A 23,068-nucleotide genomic window follows, 5' to 3' on the forward strand; every position below is an offset into this window, starting at 1 on the left:
CATAGCCCAAGAAGGAATTCAGGGATTCAGAGGAAAGGTTCACAGAGCAATGTTGTGGCAGGGGGGAGAGCCATATATTAGTAATGAAAATAAATAGGCTCTTTTCAGAAGCAGGGCAGCTGACTGGTAGCATATGTTGGGAAGGTGGAGAAGGACTGTCTCCCAGGCCTAGCTCACCGCCCCTCTAGGTGCGCACCGGGGTAGATGCTGCTTGCAGGGGTGACGCAGCCTCTCCAGTAAGCTTCCGAGTCTGTATCGAGGGACTGAGGGGTCGGTTGCCTCTGCGTGGCCAAGGGTGCTCTGAACGGGAGCCTTCCCCCATGCCAAAGGGGACCTGGGACAGTGCTTGGTTTCCACCCACTCAGGAGTGCAGAGATGAGAGAAACGGGCAGTGTCTCCTTCTGGGGAAAGAGTATTTTTGAGTGCCTAACATTTACTCCTAGTTTATTCCCACGTGGTAAGATACGCACACACACAAACACACACACGCCAGCTTTTTGGGGATGTATCAGGCAGCAAGATCCCTGTAAGGAAGAACCCTGGTAAGTGCTGGCGATGATCCCTTCTGAAGTTTCACTCTTCTGGCCTCACATTCTGGCTCTTTCCTTTATAATGAAAAGAATCCCTAAATCAATCGTTTTGCTCATCTGCAAAGTGAGTTTGTAATACTTCATCATATTGTTTCAATGTCCCAAGGATTAAACAAGAACATACCGGTTAGATACCCAGTACACTCACATGCTCAGTAAATGGCAGGGATTGGCATTGTCCTTCGGTTCTGAGGGAGAGGAGGACAATAACACTGTTGCTTTTATCAGCCGTGCATTTTCTCAGCATTCAGTCACGCCTCCTTGTGTACACACCACACCCCAGTGAGGGAGACAGACTCATCCCTGTCTCGCAGGTGAGGAGTCTGGCTCCTGAAGCTGGTGTGACTTGCCCAGAGCTACATAGTGTGTAAATGGCAGAATGTTTGATCATTCTAGAGCCAGAGTGGCCTCGCTGAAGGTGGGCTTGGCTGTTCTTTTACTCAGGGAAAGAACAATCAATACCTCTGCAGGAACACTGCTGGAGAGAATCCTGACATGAGCACAAAGTTTCTGGGAAAAAGAAATTGGCAAACCTCCCTGTCAACAATCAGAAGGTGATCAGCAGAGAAAAGTACTCTGAGAGAGCACTGTTCTTTAATCTTCTTTGAAACAAAGCTGATTTCCCTAGACAAATGGATCGCTAAATTCATATAATTATCTGTGCATATACTCCTGTCATCTTCAGTATTTGTAGACAGTACGTTTTATTTTTTTAAGTAAAGGAAAAACAAATGCCATTATTCATATGTTCACAGGTGGAAAAATCTCTCTCTCCTTGCTTTTCTCATGCAGTTATCAGCACATGTTATGATGAATTCAGGGAGTTGGTCAACAAATGTATCCATGAAAAAAACAGGAAAAGAAATTTTGACTGCTTCTTGCTGCTTGTTACTGTGAAAGATAATCGACTGCTTCCTGATTCTTAGGAAAAGGAAACAAAAGTTCACTCCCTCAACGGAAGAGGAACCCATCGTTCTAGCCAAATGTACCTGATGAACGGGAACATGAAGTCATGGGGCAGACACGCATCAGCATCGCTGGTCCCCTGCCTTCACACGTACCACCTAGACAACCGTGTCCTCTTCTCAGGACCCATCTAGGTCCTACATCCCCAAAGAGGGGAAAGCTAAGCCTTTCCTTGGGACTGCTCAGGTGTGTGTTGGGGTGGAGGGAACCAAGCAGGAGCTGGCCACGTGGCAGCGTCCTAGGTTTCATGTAACCACGCCTGCCCATCACAGACCGGGCTGAGAATTCACATTTATTCCCCTGTGTTCTACTTATTGTATTGTATCCCTTTCCACACACCCTTCCAAGCCCCAAGCTGGTAAACACCCTTCTTCCAAACCCACGGAAGTCTTCGACACGCTTCCGGCTATATTTGGAGCTGTCCAGCAGGCCAAAGCAAGTTTTTGTATATTTTGAGAAATTAACCTACTGGAATCCTCAGTCCTGGGAATCCAGCAGGAGTCAGAGTAGCTGATCGAAGCTTTCCATCCATAGAGACCTGGGGAACTGGGTCCAGCCTCAGCTAGGTCATAAGGCCAGTGAGAAAGGACTTGTATAAAGCAATTCTGGCGGCCCAGGAAAATGACTAGAAACCGCAATCTACCCACAGGCCTCAATGAAGCAAAGGGCAAAACTAGGTTAAAAAACAAATCGTACGGTGCAATCTCGCTAAGACTGCAATCTGTATACATGTCATATTCATATTTTTGAAAAATATCAGAAGGAAACATCAGAATTCAACATTTTGAGCCTTTCTTTCCCCGCCTTCTAGGAATACAGGTGATTTTTATTTACTTGTGTTTTGATGCAGACCTATTTTTCCCCACATTTTCTCCATTAATCATGTACTATTGTCGTAATCAGAAAAAAGCTACAATTTAAAAAAACTACAAGTGACCCACACCAGCCTATGACTTGGAAGAGTGCTACTAATGGAGCCAAGTGAGTCCAGTGAGAACAGTCATTCTCCAAGCCCTCCTATGCCCTTCAAATGGCCTCCCTGTACCCAAAAGAATGAAGCTTTAAAAGTGTGCATCATCAAACACGGAACCATTAGACCACTGAGTCTGCCTTTGTAGAGCGTAGAATAAGTGTTCTGAACAGGAAGGACTCAGCGGCTTTCTCTTCCCCGTAGTCCATTCCTCACCCTCACAGAGCAGGGCACTTATCCTTCTGACCACCTCCATCCTCACCTGGAAAACCAGGGAGCAGTAAGCCACACACCAAAGGCGATAGCACGGGAATGAGGACTTGGAGAAGTCGCTGGGCCAGACACCAGGGGGTCTGATGCAGGACAAAGGTCAGGGACACACCGCGGAGGAAGCAGCTCTGCACCCACGGATGGGAGCACCGTGCATGGGGGCTCCGATCCCAGCTCTGCAACCACGCAGCCTGCAATCTTTGGGCAAGTTATTTGGTCTCCCTTGGCCTCATGTTCCTCATCTGTATGGGAGTCTTCTCTTTTGTCTCCCAAGAAACCGTTGTTGAAGTTTCACAGAACATTGGCTTCCTCCCAGAACAGGATTAGGAAAAAAAATGGCAACTGTGAATCTGGACAGAAACAATGTCCTAGCTTGGGAAACATGGAATGGAAATAAAGTGTGTTTCCCTTTACTCTTGCTTAAAATGAAAGAAAACCAAAACACCCCACCCTCACACATACCCCAAATACAATTGTATAATCATACAATAATTGTTCAGTTACTTCGATGTTGCAAAGCAAAGCCAGAATGCCAGAATTTTCTAAGCATCCATTGTCCAATATGGTAGCCACTGACCACATGTGGCTGTTGGAGGGTGGCCAGTCCCAGCTGAGATGTGCTGTCAGCGTAAACTACACCCTGGATTTCAAAGATTTAGTGTGAAAAGAAGGTCACATATCTCATTCATTTTTTTCATTGATTATATGTTGGCCTGATAATATTTTGGATATAATGAATCAAAATATATTATTAAAAGTAATTTCACCTGTTAATTTTTACCTGTAGTGTGCCTTACTAAAAAGTTTAAAATTACTTACGTGGTTGGCATTATATTTCTCGTAGGCAGTGCTGATCTAGGAGAAAGATTTTCTTTCTGGGAATAGGCTCTACCTGCCCTTTCTTCAGGTGCCTTGTGACATGATGACAGAACTATGTGAAGCATGTTGCGCACAGGGAAGATGGAAGGGCTGAAGATATTTATTCCACCACCACCCCCAAGCCCTCATTGGGTTATCATGGCTTTGATGTGAGCCACTGGGTCTTTCTCCTTCTTCCCTTTCCCCCCCTTCCTCTTCTTTCTTTCTCTTCCCTCTTACTTATTGTAAAATCATCTATGCCAAAGTGCCTGCTATTCCTGAGCTCTAATAGGAGTGAGGTGTCGGTCAGATAATTAGCTCCTGTTGTACTTCACTCATCATTAGCACCTGATTTACTGGGAAAGCTTTACTCCAGGTAAAATCATTACCTGCCAGAATGATGTGTCTTGGAGAGACAGGCTTTGCCTGCCCAGAATACTTCCAGAGTTCTTTAAGTAATATTATTTTGGTTTTTCTTTGCAAAACTGATCAACGTCTTTGGTTGTATCAATCACAGTGCCCTGTACTCTTCCCCTCCCCACTGGACATTCAGGATAATTCAACCCCCTTTCCCAGGACTTGAGTCTCAAGAAGAATGACCTACCATGGGAGTGGAGGTAGATCTAAGCCATTTGTATATCAGTCTCCACAGAGACTGACTGATCACTCCTGCTACCGGGTTCTTAGACCTACCTTGATACTGTGCTGATTGATTTTCAATTCTTCTTTCAATCTGATGAGCTACCCAGTAAGACTTGAAATAACTTCCTTTTGCATTTAAGCTGCGCAGAATCATTTTCCATTCCTTGCAGCCACAGCCCTCTGTGTTGTTATTCTAATTCAGCAAAACAGTGAAATGCTGCAAAAAGTATTTAAGAACCTTTGTCCCTGGCTGCAAATATTAATAGGATGGAATAAAGAGGTAAATTGGTTGAAACACAGCCATCCGCTTTGTCTTCGTACAAAACCACCATTGTGCTGTTCCTTGGCTGGCTCCGTTGATCATGAAGCTGATTCCCACCAGTTGTTGCAGACCTCACCTTCATGCTGGGGGCTGCTGAGCTCTGGGAAATGGGAGTTGAAAGGAATGAGAAGGCCTGGATCTCCCCGATCCTTTCACTTTTTAAACACTAGTATCGTCAGTTCTCACTCAAGCTGTCCCCTGTGAAACCATTTTGAAGTTGGGCCGAAAGCTACACATCTCCAAATGTTCTTTAAATACCTGCTAGATTTTAACCGCTGGGGAGCAACTATTTCCTCATGACCTGCATGTGCGACTTCAACTATGTTTGTCATTCAGGTAGAGTACTGGTGGCTTCATCTACTTAACCAAGGTAAAGGACTGCTTCCTTTCTTCCCAAAGTGTACCCAATTGTCCTCTTATTTGGGGGTTGTAAAGACTTGGTCATGGTCTTTCCTTAATTCTAATAGTCACCCAGTGCAAATCTCTGGAGCATTTTATGATGGGAAGAGGAGAAACTTCATGTAAGTTTTGCAGCTGTGAGCCGTGGATTTGCCATTGCTAAAATACCTTGCATTTGCAAAATAAGTTATCAAGAAATTGTTTCTTCATGAACCCTATACCTGTATTTTCCATGTTTGTTAGAAAGGTTGGTGCCAGCTAGGGAAGAAGGGTTTAGGGGTAAATATAACTCCTTTGATGTGTGTAACGAAGAGACTGACGTAATGTTCTTTTACCAGAATTGGTTATCAGTTGCATACTAAGTTTCAAGCACTAAACTAGGGTTTTGCATTTATTATTTGACTTGCTTTTCGCAGCAACCCTAAAAGTTAGATACCATTATCCCAGTGTTAAAAAACAAGAATGCTGAAAACTAAGTAGGTGCTCTAACTACAGTCACCCAGCTAAGAAGTGGCAGATCAAGATTTCGAAGACCAGCAACGTCTGACTTCAAACCATAGTTAATTCCATCAGACCTTCCTGTTTCTTTTTTTTTTGCTTTTGTTTTATGTTTATTCTGAGAGGGACAGTGTGCGCATGTGAGTGGGGGAGGGACAGAGAAAGAGAGAGTCTCAAGCAGGCTCCCCGCTGTCGGCACAGAGCCTGACATGGGCTCAAACTCACGAACTGTGAGATCATGACCTGAGCCAAAACCAAGAGTCAGATGTTTAACCACCAGAGCCACCCAGGCTCCCCACATTTTCCCGTTTCTTTGCTGTTGTTTTTGCCATTTAATAAAACGCAATTTAGTTAAAAAATAAAGCTGTTTAACCAAACATAACTTTGTTTTTAGGTTAACCCTTAAATAGCATGAAACGAGTTAAAGAGACAGACCCTTCCTCAAGGAGACGTGCATTAAATCAACAAGTGGTATGTTAGGTACTACTTTTTATTTTTTTTTTAATTTTTTTTTCAACGTTTTTTATTTATTTTTGGGACAGAGAAAGAGCATGAACGGGGGAGGGGCAGGGAGAGAGGGAGACACAGAATCGGAAACAGGCTCCAGGCTCCGAGCCATCAGCCCAGAGCCTGACGCGGGGCTCGAACTCATGGACCGCGAGATTGTGACCTGGCTGAAGTCGGACGCTTAACCGACTGTGCCACCCAGGCGCCCCAAGGTACTACTTTTTAAAATTTAACTCCAGTTCTCAACTCATCAGAATAAAGGGTCTGGTGTTAGGAAGCCATTGTCCTCTATGGCACAGACACCACAGACTTGGCATATGCTGCCTGGTCCTGCTCTGTGGAGTTTCTCCATCCAGGGACACTGTCCCCTTCAGGCATTCTGTCAGTCATCAGCTGCCTTCCTTCCAAGTACGATCTGAACATAACTTTGCTGCTAGGTCTGTCCTGCCGTGTTTCTCCCTGAGCTAAGCTAAAGTTGAAAGAACCTTCCTCCTTCTATAGGTTACCGCCATCCCCGAACCTTCAATCCAAGTTTCTAAACTTCTCATGACCAGATGCTATCCTTCTAAGTAAATTATTTTGGCAACTACGTAACCTTATTATTCTCTGACTCTCCAACCAGGATAAACCCGCTTCTCAGAGGAGTGGCACAAACTCATGATTTTTTTACCAAATACCTAAAGTAATTTGAAATACAAGATAAGGTTATATGGTTATTTCCTAAAAATGTCATGGATGGGTTTATCCAACTATCACATATGATTATTTCCTAGGAAAGTCACGGACGGCTTTATCACCTCGAAGGATGGGCATTTCTGGTTCCACCTACTGTTCCAGCATCATGCTGAGGTTAGTTTGTGATACCATATGTGAGACTTTTCCACAGACATGGCAGTCACTGCCCAATTCCTGATGACAGGAGGGCGAGAAGGGACAAACTCATTTCCTTCTCACAACTTTCACACGGCCCCCTCCATCTTCAGGCCAAGTTTACCATCTGTTTCTTGAGTCTCCAGTGCTTACCGGGTAGGGAGTGTGGGGAGGTTGGAGGAGAGCTGAGTGGAAAACAGATTTCACAGGAAAAGCTTATAATCTTGGAGAAAAATAGGGGAAGGCCAGAAATACAAAGGTTTCAATCAAAGAGTGAGATAAATGATCTTCATCAGTGATAGTGTCTCTGCTTCTGAACTTTTATTTAAAAACAAACTTTGGGACAGTAAAGAAAACTTTCCTGGGGCGCCTGGGTGGCGCAGTCGGTTAAGCGTCCGACTTCAGCCAGGTCACGATCTCGCGGTCCGGGAGTTCGAGCCCCTCGTCGGGCTCTGGGCTGATGGCTCAGAGCCTGGAGCCTGTTTCCGATTCTGTGTCTCCCTCTCTCTCTGCCCCTCCCCCGTTCATGCTCTGTCTCTCTCTGTCCCAAAAATAAATAAACGTTGAAAAAAAAAATATATATATATATAAAACTTTCCTGAAACAACAACAAAAAAAATTCTGTGCCCCACAGTACCTTTCCATATATTTTTTCCCATTCTATGAATCTGATAAAATTGAAATTTTAAATCTCTTTAAGTTTTTAAAGGAAGCATGGATCACTGCCCTGAAATATCAAGCATAGAACATCCATGGTCCTATATAACTGAACTTGCCATTTAAAATCATTAGGGACAAATTTCCAAAATCCAAGTGAATCTAGCCCCAAAGATCTTTCAGTATAATTGGAAAATAACCCCTTGACTGGCTTTTGAAAAGGAAGAACATGGAATCCCTTTGGTTCCATGGAAAGAAAACGAAGAGTATCCCATAGTGGAGGCCAAAGGTGAATAGCATATGCTCCGAAAAGTTTCTAAGCCAGATAACCCCTACCCTTTTCATTTCATGGGTAGTAAATATAGATGACTGTCTTGATCCAGTCCTGGCTCCTACCCAGGTTTCTAGCTTTGTGACCTGGGGGGAGGATGTTTGACTTCTGTATCAGTTCTATTAACTATAAAAATGGGCATAATTATATTTGCCTCATAGGGCTGTTGTAAGGATTGAGCAAAATAAGCATATAAATGAGCTAGTTTAGTCCTTGACATGATAGGTGTTTAATGAATATTAGATTTATTTTCTCTCAATTTGCAATATCTAACACTTCTGTATGAAAAGGAGTCCTGATTTAACTAGAAATGTCATTGCAGCCAACTTGTGGGCTGAGATGAGCGCTCGGATGAGAACTCCAAGCAGACTTCTCGACACATGCCTGTCAAGTTTGCAACCAGTCAGATATGGAATTGTGTTTTCCCAGACAGAAGTGGAAAGTTACTCCTACCTCATAGAATTGTGTGAGTAGAACATAAACTTTATAAAACAACTGGCACTAAATAGCATTGCTACAGTACATGTGAGTGTGTCCGGTGGAAGAAATTGTTGCCGGCCACAGGGTCGTGGGGATGTTGTAAATCATAGATGGGAATCATCATTGTTTTCTCTCTCATATTTAGATGTGTAATCTACCTGAAACTGACTTTTGCCTGTGGCATGAGAAAGAATTCATGATAACTATTGGTTTTAAGGTCAAGACCCTTAGTAGACTCTTCTTGACCCCTGGGTCACTCTCATGACCTTGACCCTCCAAGATAACTGGGTTCCACTGCACTCTGTCTTCTTTCCTTCCTGCTCCCTGTTGACACAGGCCGTCTTCCTGTATGTGCAGACATATCGAGCTGGGGAAAAAGAATGCTTATCTGTCTTCCCAAGGCCTGTGTCCTTCATAAAGGATGGTCTTGGAGAATCTCTAAAAGGCTAGAACATAGGTGGAAAATCATGGTGGGAAGAGCCACAGTACAGCCCACCCTCCTTTTCCAAATCTTCTGTTTGTATAAGCTTGGCAGGAAAGGGTGAGGGATGACCCTGAGGCAGCAGAGACAGCTTAGAGACTTCTCTTGGGATCTGGGATCTGCCCCTAGTTGTTTGAGCTCTGATGCCTCTTCCTTCAGCTTTGGATCCCATTTAGCAATTCCTAGGCAACCAGACAAGTTCCACATACCCACATCTCATCACACCAGGGTGGTCTTGCCGGGGAAAGGGGGCAACACAGGAGAGAACTGGGGTGCAAACATAGTGACGCCTGTTGACACTTGCCAGTCTTACCTAAGGCTTTCCCTGTGTGTGCACACTTAGAGACAGGATGAGTGCTGGCGCCCTCTGCAGTGCCGAGTTCCTGGTACCCAGGAGAATATCAGTGATGCAGACGGTGACATTCGGTGTGTGCATCTTACAAGGAGTTCTCTGTCACCTCCCAAAGTTAAAAGCAACAACAACAACAACACTGAAACAAAAGTTGCCGCGGCTGAACGGCTGGTGATAACGTTCGTTAAAAACAACTACCGCAGTCTGTATGTTGTGGAGGAGCCACGTGGCACCTGGAAAAATTGCATTCTGATATTTTAGGGGAAAAAACAAAAGTTAAAAGGAGAAAGAAAAGAACTCTCCTATCTCAAAAGACACAGATTTTCCCAATTCTGAGAATCTGAATCACAGCCAACTTACAAAGTCCTTTGAAATTAACAGGTTATATTAGCAGAGCTGATACAGCCTTATCTGAAAGTGAGCAAGAACAGCCCCCATCATGATGGAAAAGCAAAGCAAAAAGCTTCTAAAGCCTGTTACGGCCTGAGCCAGAAGAATTAAGGTCTTGGCACAATGTTGTCCCAGAATGTCTCAGAATCATATATTTTTGTGAGAAACTTGGAAGTCAGATTTTCTTGTGTGGCAGAACACATACCATGGGGATTTCAGAGCCGTGGATGGCCAGGATTTTTACTAAGCAGCAGGAAAAGTTCAGGGCGAAGAACCAAGAATAATGAAGATGTACAGAGAAGTATAGGTGGGGACAGGAGGTGAAGGGAGAAGATCTCAGGATCTTTCCAGTTTCTAATCTCAACCTGAAGTCTAGCCGCTTTCCATTCTATGTACTATGAGGTATATTTAAATTTATTTCATAGCCACCTTTTTAATGAGCTGTCTGGAGCCGGGTTCTCTTACTTTGTACCAAGAATCCTAACAACCGCAGTGGGTGTCAGGACATGGCCAAGTGAGCCGAGAGGTGGTTTTCTAGGCACAGGACGCCACACCCCCGACAAAGCTTACTCTGCCCCACAGGTGCTGACGTGTTCCACAAAATTCCTGAACATCAAGTTACACACCAGAGAAGTACGTCAGGCTGGATGTGCTTTGCCTGTGGAGGAAATGGAAGACAGATTGAGCTGGCTGCTCCAAGAAGCCAAGATGTGTGACTTGACTACTCCGCTGTGCAGAAGGCCATGCGACCTGGAGCCAGCAGACTGGTCCTAGTCTAAAACACTCTGCTAACGGCAGCCTAGGTATATTGCAATGCTCCCTTAAGAACTTCTGCTCATCCTTACTCAGAGTAACACAGCCAAAACTGTATTCCAGATCCACTTTTTCCAGTGTTCCAGTAATGAGATGTTCTTCGTACATGAGTCCCAGGCCCAAAGGGACAATTACTTTTCATCTGGATTCATAAGGCCCTAACGATGCTGACATCAAGCACCATATTGTTAGTTCTGTGCAGTCTATATACATTTTTTAAGTCACATTTTCCTGATTATATGACCTTGAGCAAATTAATTAAACTCTGGACCTCTGTATACTTTTCTGTAAAACAGATTTAATGTGCATTACTTCACGATTGTTGTGAATATTAAGTAAATTTACCAATATAAAGTGCTTTGCACAGTTCCTGGCACATGGTAGGTGTTGAACAAAGATGAGCCTTTCATTATTATTGCTAGAAATATGTGGCTGCCTCCGTTGACTTGACTCCAGAGGCTGATGACCTCCCTCCCCTTTGTCTAAAAATATTTCAGATGCCACTTTAGCAGTTAGAGATTCATCTCTCCGGGTTGTCAAATAATCTCTTCTGTAATGTAGAAAATTCTAGTTCAGAAATATGAAATACTACCTAATGGTCATTTAAACCTTTTCGAAAATAGTTTTCCAACTAGATCATTTCCTTCTAATATATTTTATTGCAAAGAAGGATGCAATTAACCAATGGACTCGAGAGAGATGCAGACTTGCAGAACTGACATGGTGGTAGGCTGATGATGCCTAATTCTCCAGACTCACCAGGCAGATGAGCTTGTCTCCTCAGAGATACTCAGAGCTCCAAAATCTGAGGAACAGGTGCCTCCCTATCAGGTACATGGATTTTTTCTGCCATCTAGCGGTCAACTTTTGAGGACAACTGCCTTTAAGTGAGCTAAGGAGGCATTGTCCCACCCTGGACAGTGCACAAGAACCTGACTGGCTTCTAGGAGTTTGACTGTTTTACGTACCTTATATAAGCGGAATCATGATTTCACAGGTGTGCATATATGCCCAAACTCATTTAATCTTACACATTAAATATGTGCAGGTTTTGTGTATCAGTTATATACTTTAATAAAGTTACGTAAGTAACAACTCCTGGGCATCGTCTTCGGCTTGCACTTTCCAGGGACTGAGATCCTGTATGAGATGGAAAGAAACACAAAGGCCTAGATCTTCAGGGAGGTTAGAGCTCCACACTGGCTGTCTCCAGAGCAATACCTTAGCCACCTGTTCTTTGGGTGGCCTCAGGCTTGCCACTTCCCTCTCCCAACCCACCTTCTCATCTATCAGGTGGGTCACACTATGGATTCCTGCTAGCTCTGATATTTTGGTGTTCCAGTGTCTCTCAGATTGCAAATATTTGTTTAAAGAAGCTTATCTATACTTCATTAATAAAACTAAACTGAGGAGAAAGTATAACATTAAACAGTTAACTAATTTAGCATTACTTAGGACAACTCAGTAATAAGGTGGGTAGGTATAAAGTTTCCGGCATCATCTTCCTCTTGGAGAAGCTCCTTCTTAATTTCTGTGTAAAGCCTCTTAACTATTGATTCATTTACTCTATAGTCTGTAGAATGCAAAGAGCACTGAGTAGGTGGCTTGTTTTTAATATTCAGATATTTTTTGATGAATGCTAGAAAGGCTGATCACACCAATAATACACGTTTATTCATTTGTTGGATTTATTTAACCTAGAATTTTCCATTTGCCAAGACATAGCACTGGCTTAATCCCTTCCAAAAATGACTACCATACGTTTTGTAACATTCTACCAACTTCCAAAGGGTCTCCTTTTCCCTTCATCATTATTCTATTCAATAATTAAGAGACCGGATGGGGTCCTTGGGTGGCTCAGTCAGTTTAGCATCAGACTTCAGCTCAGGTTGTGATCTCACAGTTTGTTAAGTTCGAGAGACTTAGGGCTCGCTGCTGTCAGCATGGAGCCTACTTGGGATTCTCTGTCTCCGTCTCTCTGCCCCTTTCTCTCTCTCTCTCTCTCTCTCTCTCTCTCTCTCTCTCTCTCTCTCTCCCTCCCTCCCTCTCTCTTTCTCAAATATAAACATTAAGAAAAAAAACAAGAAAGAGGAATCTGAAAATAACCAATTACATGAAGATCCCACTGGCTTCCCATTGCTGCCATTATCGCATCCAAACCTGCATTTTGCCATCAAAGCATTCTTTGGGCCCTAGAAAGGACGTTTGTGTATCACTTCCTCAGTACTCCCATCTCCTGCCAGCTTCAGCACCCTGAATTTTCTTTGGAAAAGTACTCCCTGCTATGACGTGAGTAGTCTTGACTTCACTTCCAAGGCCAGAGTGGATCTTTTTTGGCTTAGGCCACTCTCAATGATCCTTCTCCTGGCCATAGTGGTTGGTTCAGAGGTGGACATAGGAACCAACCCAAGTCAATGAGATTTCTGGAGGAACTTATGAGAAATGGACTCTCTCTGATCCCTTCTGGACATAAGCAGGACATATATACCCAAAGAAACTGCTGAAGCCGTCTTGGAATCAGAGGAAAGAGACTGCTAGAAACTTGTGAGCCCCAACAAAGAAGAGCAAGAAATGGAGAAGGAACTGGAATCCTGACCAGATCATTGGAGCCCTGGACCAAGTCTGACCCGAAGCTAGTCTCTCCTTTCTCTTCAGTTAGCCAACAAAGCTCATTTATTATTTAAGCCAGGTTGAATTGGGTTTTTTCCCTTTTGAAGTAATAATGACACAACAATAATAATTTATAACTCCTATCAACCCCATGCAAAGTGTCCATACATTTTGCATTAGTCCTCATAGACTCTTTCCTTCCAACTTTACCAGACTAAAGGAAAATATTCAGGCAGAAGGGACAGCGAAGGACCCCAAGTGCCCATGAGGTTCCGGGGGGTGCTTACTTGGCTGTTAAAAATTGGACCTGAGCATGGGGGAGAAGGCAGAGGCAAGTGTGACCTCAAGGGAACGACCTAAGTCACTTTGGGCCCGACTGCTATTGCCGTAACTAGGAGAAGAAGTGAGTTTGGAGGAAGGGGATGAAGTTCAGTTTAGAACAATTTGAATTTGAGGATAACTATCCAACTGAGCCTCAAAGGTGTTGACTTGTCTACCATCACCAGGAAACTGGCAGGCCCTTGAGGGCATGGACTGTGCCATCTAACCCCTAGAAGGCCCCAAGGAATATGTGCTCAATTAATGAAGAAATAAATTAAAGCTAAATTATCCAAAAATAATTACAGAACAATTAGGTCCCAATGTCTTCTGTGAGCCTGATGATCATTACGTTTATTAGGAATTCCAAAAAGTTCTGTGATGCCTGCTAGTGGGAATGATGGTGCGTCCGTGGAAGAGGTAATGCTAAAGCTGTACTTGGAAGATGTAGTGGAAGAAAGGGAGTAGGACATTCTAGACTGGGAGAGGAGCTAGAAGAAGGTGCTCATGCCTCCCTGCCTAATTTGATAACGCCACTGTGTTGTGCAGAATTCTATCACTGTTTCAAGTAATGAGAGCACTGGAGTGAAGCAAGTACTAAGGGACCCCATTTCACCTGAAAACTGGAGACCCATCACAGTGACCAGAGAAGTAGAGGGTACCAGAAAGGCATTTTTCTTGGAGAAAAAGGTCACAGGAAGTTAAACAAAAAAAAAAGGGGGGGGGTGTCCCTGGGTCACCTGGGTGGCTCAGTCAGTTAAACATCCGACTTGTGATTCCAGCTCAGGTCATGAGCTCACAGTTTGAGTTCAAGCCCCACATGGGTCTCCGTGCTGACAGCGCAGACCTGCTTGAGATTGTCTCTTTCCTTTTCTCTCTGCCCCTCCCCAGTCATGTTCTATCTCTCCCTTCCTCCTCTCTCCCTCTCTCCCTCCCCCTCAAAAATAAAAAAAATAAATAAATAAAGGGTCCCTAACTGCATCTTTCTATCTCCTTCAGCTAAGTCAGGAGACCATTTGGTCTGTCTCTATTGAAATCCAAGGAATAGGAAATAAGGCAGCTGGTGGTGATGTTTTGTGCCTCGTTTTCTGATTACATACAAGACGGAGGGAAAAAAAGGGGGGAATTTTGAGCCATTCTGATAAACAAATCCAGAAGCTAACTGCATGGTTTTGTTGCCTTTACCTCCAAAGGAGTTTTTTGGAGAAAAAGTTACAATGAAAATTTCTATTTAAAAAAGAGGAAGAGTCTAACTCCCATAATTGTTTCCAATTTAAGAAAAAAATATCTTCAAAAGGAAAGTGTTACTTCTAAGCTAGTTGTTCCATATGCATTTTAAAAAGAAAATATGGCACAACCTAAAGCAGCTTTCTGTCAGCTTTTGGGGATTTGCAGGAGAATGATCAAAGGGGCCCTTTCTCTCTGTCTGAGATATATAAACTCTTATCAGTCTCCTCTTAAAAGGCTCTCTGGGTGTAGGCAGTTACTCCTCTATCATAACTGTTTACTCTTACAGGGAATAGAACTCTCATGGCTGGTTTTATGAATGTCTTAGTCATCTGCAAGGAAGTACTTTGAAACATTAGAAAATCCATTCAAATCTTATTTAACTGGCAGCAGGTGACTTGGAAATGATTTTGTGCTCCTTCTTGTTTTCTAATTCTTTGAAGAATGATGATGCTCACCGGCTTCATTACTTCCACAGGGAATCAGATCTGGGATCCAGGGACCTGTGCAAACAGAGGCACCCACCCATCACCATTATGCAGTGGACACCTTCTGAGTCTTGGTGACCAGATTGTGGCCTTGTATTCTGGGCAGGCAGTTCTGAAGGTTGCTCCTGCTCTTGCATATTAATATGGGCACTAGAATAGAGCAGAGGTGGCGTGGAATAGTGGATGAGGCTTCATGAAGTCTGGAGGTGCACATTCCAGTTCGACTTGACTGAATGCTTCAGCCTTTCTAAGCTTCTTTGTAACTTATCTCTAAAATAGGATAGTGATAGCCATTCCAAAGGAGTGCTGAGGATTAAATGAGATAGTATATATCAGATGTCTCCTATACATGATACACAGTATTGGTTCAGTGAATTATGATTGTTGCCAGTGCCGGGGGGCGGGGAGGGTACTCCTGGCAGTGGTATTGTTATAGGATTTTCAGTATTCAACCAATGGAAGAAAAAATTTAAGTGGAATACTCCTTTCCAAATTACCCATGTTGATTTCAAAGCGTTACAGTAGGAATGATTAATACAAATAATACGAAATTTCCATTTTTCAGTATGGGATATTTTTGTTGTTTTAATTTATGTTTTATTAAAGCTAATAGATGCTTATTTTCAAATATTTAAATGATACAGTTGTACCAAGTGGGAAATGAAAGCACCTTATCATCTCATACCTTTCTGCTCTGAGATGTGGTAATTATCATTTCAAATCTGTTTGTGTATACATATACAAAGAGTGCTAGGACAAAATCATGAACTTTTCACTCAGCAATAAGATTTTATTTTGATGTGACGGTGGGCCATTTATTTATTAAAAAAAATTTTTTTTAATGTTTATTTTTGAGAGAGAGAGAGACAGTGCGAGTAGGGGAGGTGCAGAGAGAGAGGGAGACACAGAATCCAAAGCAGGCTCCAGGCTCTGAGCTGTCAGCACAGAGCCCAATGCAGGGCTCAAACTCACAAACTGCGAGATCATGACCTGAGCTGAAGTAGGACGCTTAACTGATTGAGCCACACAGGCACCCCAATGGTGGGCCATATAATTTCTAGGTCCTCATCTTTGGGGTGGAGCCCACTGGGAATATTAGATTTTTGATCCAGTCTTAAGCCAAGAGCAAAGTAGGCTTTCAGATTGCTCTAACAGAGGGGTTGTGAGTTGTCTATTATTAAATCACGTCTAATAATCTCAGCATTTCCTGTTGGACTTTACTTATAGAGTAATGCCTTTTGTTGAGGGATAATTTCAAAAAGTTAAAAACACAACTTACATAAACATATGATAAGGATATGCCAACAGTTTAATTAAGTTTGTTAAGAAATGAAGCAATCAATCAGATGATATACCTGTTTCAAAGCAGAATTCAAGGAACAGAAATGTAAAGAGTCATTCAGATGAATGGTGAAATGAATTTGTTAATAGATATAAAACTGGCTAATGCTCTTTAGGACCATAAACTGAAACCTTTGGAGTGTAGATTTCTGGTGAGATAGAAATCTAAAAGTGAACATATTAAATGATATTATCAATGCTCCCATCAAGTAGTAAAGAACAAAATCAAACACAGATGGGTCCTCTTAAATAATTGAATAATCCTTGGATGAGACCTTTTAATGATGACCTATGACTTTAAAAAGGACACATTGTCATCTTTTCATTTAAGTTTTGGACATTATTTTTTTTTTTTTTTTGAGAGTGAGAGAGCATGGAGACAGTATGAGCAGGGGAGAGGGGCAAAGGGAGCAAGGGAGAGAGAGAGAGAAAGAGAGAGAGAGAGAGAGAGAGAGAGAGAATCTCAGGCAGATTCCACACTCAGCCCAGAGCCTCATGTGGGGCTCAACCCCATGACTTTGAGATCATGACCTGAGCAGAAATCAAGATTCAGTTGCTCAGCTGAATGAGCCACCCAGGTGCCCTTGGACGTTAATTATTCTTAAGAATTATTTAAACTTGTTCTTGGTTGTTATGGTCACTGTGTCCCTGTTATCTTGACCCACAAAATCTTCACTTCCTATGTCTTTGATGTCCTTTTCGTGTCTTTCATAATTTAAGAAAAAGGTTTTATTAAAAAAACAAGACCTTAAATTTTTTTCATTTACTCTTTTTATCTTCTCAATACATAAAGCAGCAATGGGGAGACTAGTCCCTTGTCACCAGCAAGGTAATTTTATCTTCCGTTGTAGAGCTGATTTCACAAGTATTTGTAGTGATTAACTATTAAAACTCCTGTTCTCTTACTATTTTTGCATGTTTCCCTATTTCAAGCTTATAATAAATTCCTCCCATGCTCTATCCTACCCCCAAGACCATATAAGGTGTCTCTTATGTGTCCTAATGCACTTGTCACCCTATTATGATACGTTTCCCAGCCACCTACTTCCACCAACACACCTTTTTAATAACTTGGAAAATCAGACTGTTCTTGTCTCCTGTTTCCTTAGGGATTGACTTATATTAGGTGCTCCATAAGTAATCCTGAATCAAAGAATGATGTATGGACACTATTCTTATAGTCAATGAAGCAAATGTAAAACTAAAAACAAAAAAAAAATTAATTCAAAACATCCTTCTTTATCTCTCCCTCATAGTTTTCTTTTAATCATTCTACCGAACTTTCTTTGTCACTCATTTTAAACATCATAAAGCTCTCCACCTTTTAATGTATTAATTAGTATTTTTGCCTTGACCCAAGACCAGTTGTTCTTCTTTAGGTGAAATATTGAAAAATGGTTAAATTCTGAGTGTCCCAACTCAAAGTTGAACTTAGCTGTTCAAAACCAGTTTTACTGACTATAATTAATTTCGCTCTATAATAGCTATAAAACAGACTTCTCCCCTGTAAGAGCCAAAAAACATTTAGCACATCATTCTTAATTTTTTTAGAAAAGAACTGAATCAAAAGAGTTCCTTATCATATAGCAATTTCATGGTGAGACTAAGACTGTTTTTTTGGTACTCAAACTAGTGGGTGAAATATTAGACTCCACAGTGACAAGTTGGTGTGTATTACCTAGCCAATGTCCCTGTTCATTTTTGATCCCAGATACATGGTAAATGGAAACAAGCAATGATATTCTCTGGTTGGGCAATACTTGTTCTGCCTGTGAGGTAATCAAAGACCAAGGCTTATTAGGTGAGTCAACAGTAATACTTGCAATACTGGACAATCTCACACTGCCATAATGAGAAATGAATGATGCTACAAAGTTGAAGAAGCAGAAAGATAGCCTTCCCTTATTAATATTAATCATTGGCAGGTAACATAGTGAGTGCTCAGTAAATGCCTGTTAATGCTACTGTTACTATGAAAGCCCTTCTCCCCATCCCCATCTGCCAGGTCTTATATATACACTGACCAGGCAAGAAGGAGTACTGCTTCTAGGATATGGAAAATCAGAAATAGGGTCTCTTCTTACCTTCTTTCAGAAAACGAATGGGAACCAATAGGAAAATAGAGAATAGTGATTAAACCAAAAAAGGTTGTCTTTTGAAAAGGGCAATCAAATTGACGACTCAAGGGGTGTATTAATCAAGGAAAAATGGGAAAATGTGCAGATTACCATTATCTGGAATGATAAAAGAACATCACGATGGATATATCACACATAATAATAAAATTAGGGAATATTATAAAGAACTTTATGCTAATAAATTTGAAAGTGTAGGTGAATTGGACAAATTCCATGACAGATAAAGATTTCCAAAATACACACAAGAATAATTAGAAATGTAATTACCGCTGCATCAGTCAAGGAAATTGACTTTGTTCACTGAAATTTTCTTACCATCCAAATGAACTTTGCTTCACCACTTAATCTAACAAACTTTTAAGGCAGAAATAATACATTCATTCACAAACTCTAAGAAAAAAGAAGAGAAATGTCTTTTCTTAGGTTATTTTATCAGTGAAAAATTATGATGACACTGAACACAAGAAAATACATACATACATGCACACACACACACACACACACACACCCTCTAACATTGATATTCTTCAGGAACATACACATAAATTCCACAAGAAAATATTAGCAAATTAAATACAGCAATGTGACTGAAAGTTGATTTATCTTTCCAAAAACCAAATAATGCAGTTTACTACATTAACCAAATAAATGGTTAAAGAGAATCCATTTAATTATATATGTAGATGCAGAAAAAAAAATCTAGCAAAATTCAATTTTTTGAGAGAGAGAGAGAGAGAGACAGAGTGGAAGTAGGGGAGGGGCAGATAGGGAGGGAGTCAGAGAATCCCAAGCAGGCCCCAAGCCACCAGCATAGTGCGTGATGCAGGGCTCGAACTCATGAACCATGAGATCATGACCTGAGCCGAAAACCAAGAGTCAGATGCTTAACCAACTGAGCCACCCAGGCACCCCCCAACAGTTATTTTTGATAATATCTCTCAGAAACATAGCAATAGGAGAGAATATTTGTTAACATATCAAAGAACGTATAATAACACTTTACAACCAACATCATACTTAATAGTGAAAGACTGAATGATTTCTCCTTAAGATAGGCAGCACGGTAAAGATTTCTGCTCTTATACCCGCCATTATTCAACCCTACTATTCTTTATTGTAACAAAAGTTCTAGTCAGTATATAAGGCAATTCAAAGGAATAAAAGTCATAATGATTGGAAAATAATAAGGAAAACAGTTGTTATTCGTGGATGGCAAAATCTTGTCTGTAAAATTTCTTAAGAAATCTAAAGAAAAGCTACTATAACCGATACGTGAATTTGACTAAGTCACAGGGACAAGAACAATGTAGAAAATTCACTCGTACTCATTTGTATACGACAGGAACAATTACAAATTGAAATTAAGAATTGGGGCGCCTGGGTGGCTCAGTCGGTTGAGCTTGAGCGTCTGACTTCAGCTCCAGTCATGATCTCGCAGTTGATGAGATGGAGCCCCGCGTCGGGCTCTGTGCTGACAGCTCGGAGCCTGGAGCCTACTTCAGATTCTGTGTGTGTGTGTGTGTGTGTGTGTGTGTGTGTGTGTGTGTCTCTCTCTCTCTCTCTCTGCCCCTCCCCCACTCACACTCTGTCTCTCCTTCAAAAATAAACATTAAAAAAAATTTTGTAATAAAAATCAATACCTACTCAACAGCATAAAAATAAGAAATAGTTAAGAACAAATTTAACAAAATATGTGCCAGACTCATAACACTAAATACAAAACTGCAGAGAGAAATTTTAAAGGGTATAATAAATAAAGATAAAATGCTCATGGTTTGAAAGGCTCAATATTGGTATCAGTTTTCCTTAAAATAATCTCTAGATTCAAATCAATTCCAGTCAAAAGCCTAGCAGGCATTTTTGACAAGCAGTATCTAAATTGTATATGCTGCAGGCTCTGTATGCAATGGAAATAGCCAAGATGGGTTAAAAAAAAAAAAAAGAATACATCTAAAAGAATAACACTACAAAATTTCAAGTATATCATAAAGCTACAGTAACAAAATGTGGTATTAGCATGAGAATACTTATATAGGTAGTAGAGGAAAATATCCAGAAACAAACTCACACATGTAGGGTGAGTTGATTTTCAACAAAGAGGCTAGGGTAATATAATGGAGAAAATTGGTCTTCTCAAGAAATTATGCCAGAACAATTGATGTTATATGGAAAATAATTAACTTTTATTCTGTCTCCAGACCACACACAAATATTGACTTGAAATGGATCTTAAACGTAAGGGCAAAAGTTTATGCCTACAACTTCTAGAGGAAAACAAAACATTTTTACAACCTTGGCATAGGCAAAGAATTCCTATATTACAACAATTACAAAAACATGAAAGGTTTAGAAAACAACTTTTGCTTAATTAAAGGAAAATATGTGTATTATTCAGAAGACACTGTTAAGGAAAAAAAGCCAGACTAAAAGAAAACAGCGAATATTTTATGCAATAAAATAAAACCATTTATTTAAAATTTATTGAAAAATAAAACAGTTAACTTGAAATGCATCAATGTAGCTCTGTTTGCCTCGAGATAATTCCAATGAAGAGCTTCACAAAATGTAAAAAGCATGGTGTGTCTGGTGGAGCTCCATATCCCTGGATAGGAAAAATGTGTGTGTGTGTGTGTGTGTGTGTGTGTAAGAGAGAGAGAGACAGAGAGAGACTGAGAGACCCCTATGGTAGTCAAAATAATGCCCCTCCAAAGATAGCCAGACACTGATCCTTGGAACCTATAAATGTCATATTAAATAACATTATGTATATTAATGTTACAAATGGAATCAAGTTTGTAATCAGGTCACTGAAAAATAGATTATCATGGGGGCACCTGGGTGGCTCATTTGGTTAAAGTGGCTGACTTCGGCTCAGGCCATGATCTCACTGTTTGTGGGTTCGAGCCCCGCGTCGGAGTCTGTGCTGACAGCTCGGAGCCTGGAGCCTGCTTCAGATTCTTTGTCTCCCTCTCTGCCCCTCCCCTGCTCATTTTCTCTCTCTCTTTCTCTCTTTCTCATTCTCTCTTTCTCTTAAAGAATAAATAAACATTTAAAAGGTTTTAAAAAATAGATTATCGTGGCTTATCAGAGTGGAGCCAATGCAATCACAAAGATCCTTTAAATGTGAGAAAAGACGGCAGAAGAGTCAATGTCGTACACTGTGATGTGAGAAACACTCGACCAGCCATCGCTGGCTTGGAAGATGGAAAGGCGCCATGAGACCAAAACTGGGGGCAACCAGCAGTTGGAAAAAGCCAAAAATGAAAAAGAGAAATTCCTCTCTAGAAAAATATTAAAATATCTAGGACATATTCAATTATGTTTTAAAATCTAATGTGATACTGATGAAGGAATGCACAAATAGACAAATTAAATAGATAATCATTATGTAGTCTCAAATACATCTGCAAATTTAGTATATGCTAAAGGTGATATCTCAGTTAAGTATGGAAAAAGAGAGCTTTGTAATAGAGGTATTGGGTTAATTGGATATCCATATGGCAAAAATAAAATTGTGCTCATGAATCATACTGATACTAAAAGAAATCCCAAATTGGTTAGAGATCTAAATATAAAAAGTGAAATTATGGAAAGAATCATGGTAAAATCCTCTAATACTTGTTAGTAGTGGAAGCATTTGCTAACTATGATTCAAATTCCAGGTGCAGTTAATCAAAATATTGTTAAACTGATTATATATTTTTTAACTCAAGATTAGTAAAATGTTATATGAGAAAAATAATTACAATTATACCATGGAGAGTTAATGTTTTTAAAATTTTTTTTCAACGTTTATTTATTTTTGGGACAGAGAGAGACAGAGCATGAACGGGGGAGGGGCAGAGAGAGAGGGAGACACAGAATCGGAATCAGGCTCCAGGCTCTGAGCCATCAGCCCAGAGCCTGACGCGGGGCTCGAACTCACGGACCACGAGATCGTGACCTGGCTGAAGTCGGACGCTTAACCGACTGCGCCACCCAGGCGCCCCATAGTTAATGTTTTTAATATGTAGTTTCTAAAAATAGAGAAACAGTCAATAACCCTGTAGAAAAAATAGGACAAGATATGGACAAGTCACAGGAAAACAATGCCAATGGCTCTTACTCCAACCTTATTTCTAGAAGTCACTTGTAAAGACATATATCTATGTCTATACTACCCAAAGCAATCTACACATTTAATGCAATCCCTATCAAATAACCAACAGCATTTTTCACAAAACTGGAACAAACAATCCTAAAATTTGTATGGAACGGCAAAAGACCCCAAATAGACAAAGCTATCTTGAAAAGGAAGAGCAAAGCTGGAGGCATCACAATTCCAGACTTCAGGTTATACTACAGAGCTGTAGTAATCAAAACAGATGATACTGGCACAAAAATAGAACATAAGTCAACAGAATAGAAAAATCCAGAAATAAACCCACAATTATATGGTCAATTAATCTTCGACAAAGCAAGAAAGAATATCAAATGGGGAAAAGATAGTCTCTTCAACAAATAGTGTTGGGAAAACTGGACAGCAAAACACAAAAGAATGAAACTAGACT

At 41.0% G+C, this 23,068-nt stretch overlaps 1 long non-coding RNA gene across 12 annotated transcripts in view; it reads left to right on the forward strand.

The window, feature by feature from the left end:
- The window catches only part of LOC109494688, a 55,503-nt gene that overhangs the window by 10,936 nt on the left and 21,499 nt on the right, over window positions 1-23,068 (forward strand). For 10 of the 12 annotated variants that reach the window (XR_006590579.1, XR_006590587.1, XR_006590588.1 and 7 more), the window contains exons 4-6: window positions 5,910-5,986; window positions 6,796-6,871; window positions 8,203-8,346. This is a non-coding gene — a long non-coding RNA (uncharacterized LOC109494688). Of the gene's footprint in view, window positions 1-5,909; window positions 5,996-6,795; window positions 6,872-8,202; window positions 8,347-10,165; window positions 12,320-23,068 lie in introns of those variants that run through there. The other 2 variants (XR_006590583.1, XR_006590586.1) reach the window with 2 other exon arrangements.

Source organism: Felis catus, chromosome E2 (assembly GCF_018350175.1).
Source record: "Felis catus isolate Fca126 chromosome E2, F.catus_Fca126_mat1.0, whole genome shotgun sequence".
Classification (NCBI taxonomy): Eukaryota; Metazoa; Chordata; class Mammalia; order Carnivora; family Felidae; genus Felis; species Felis catus.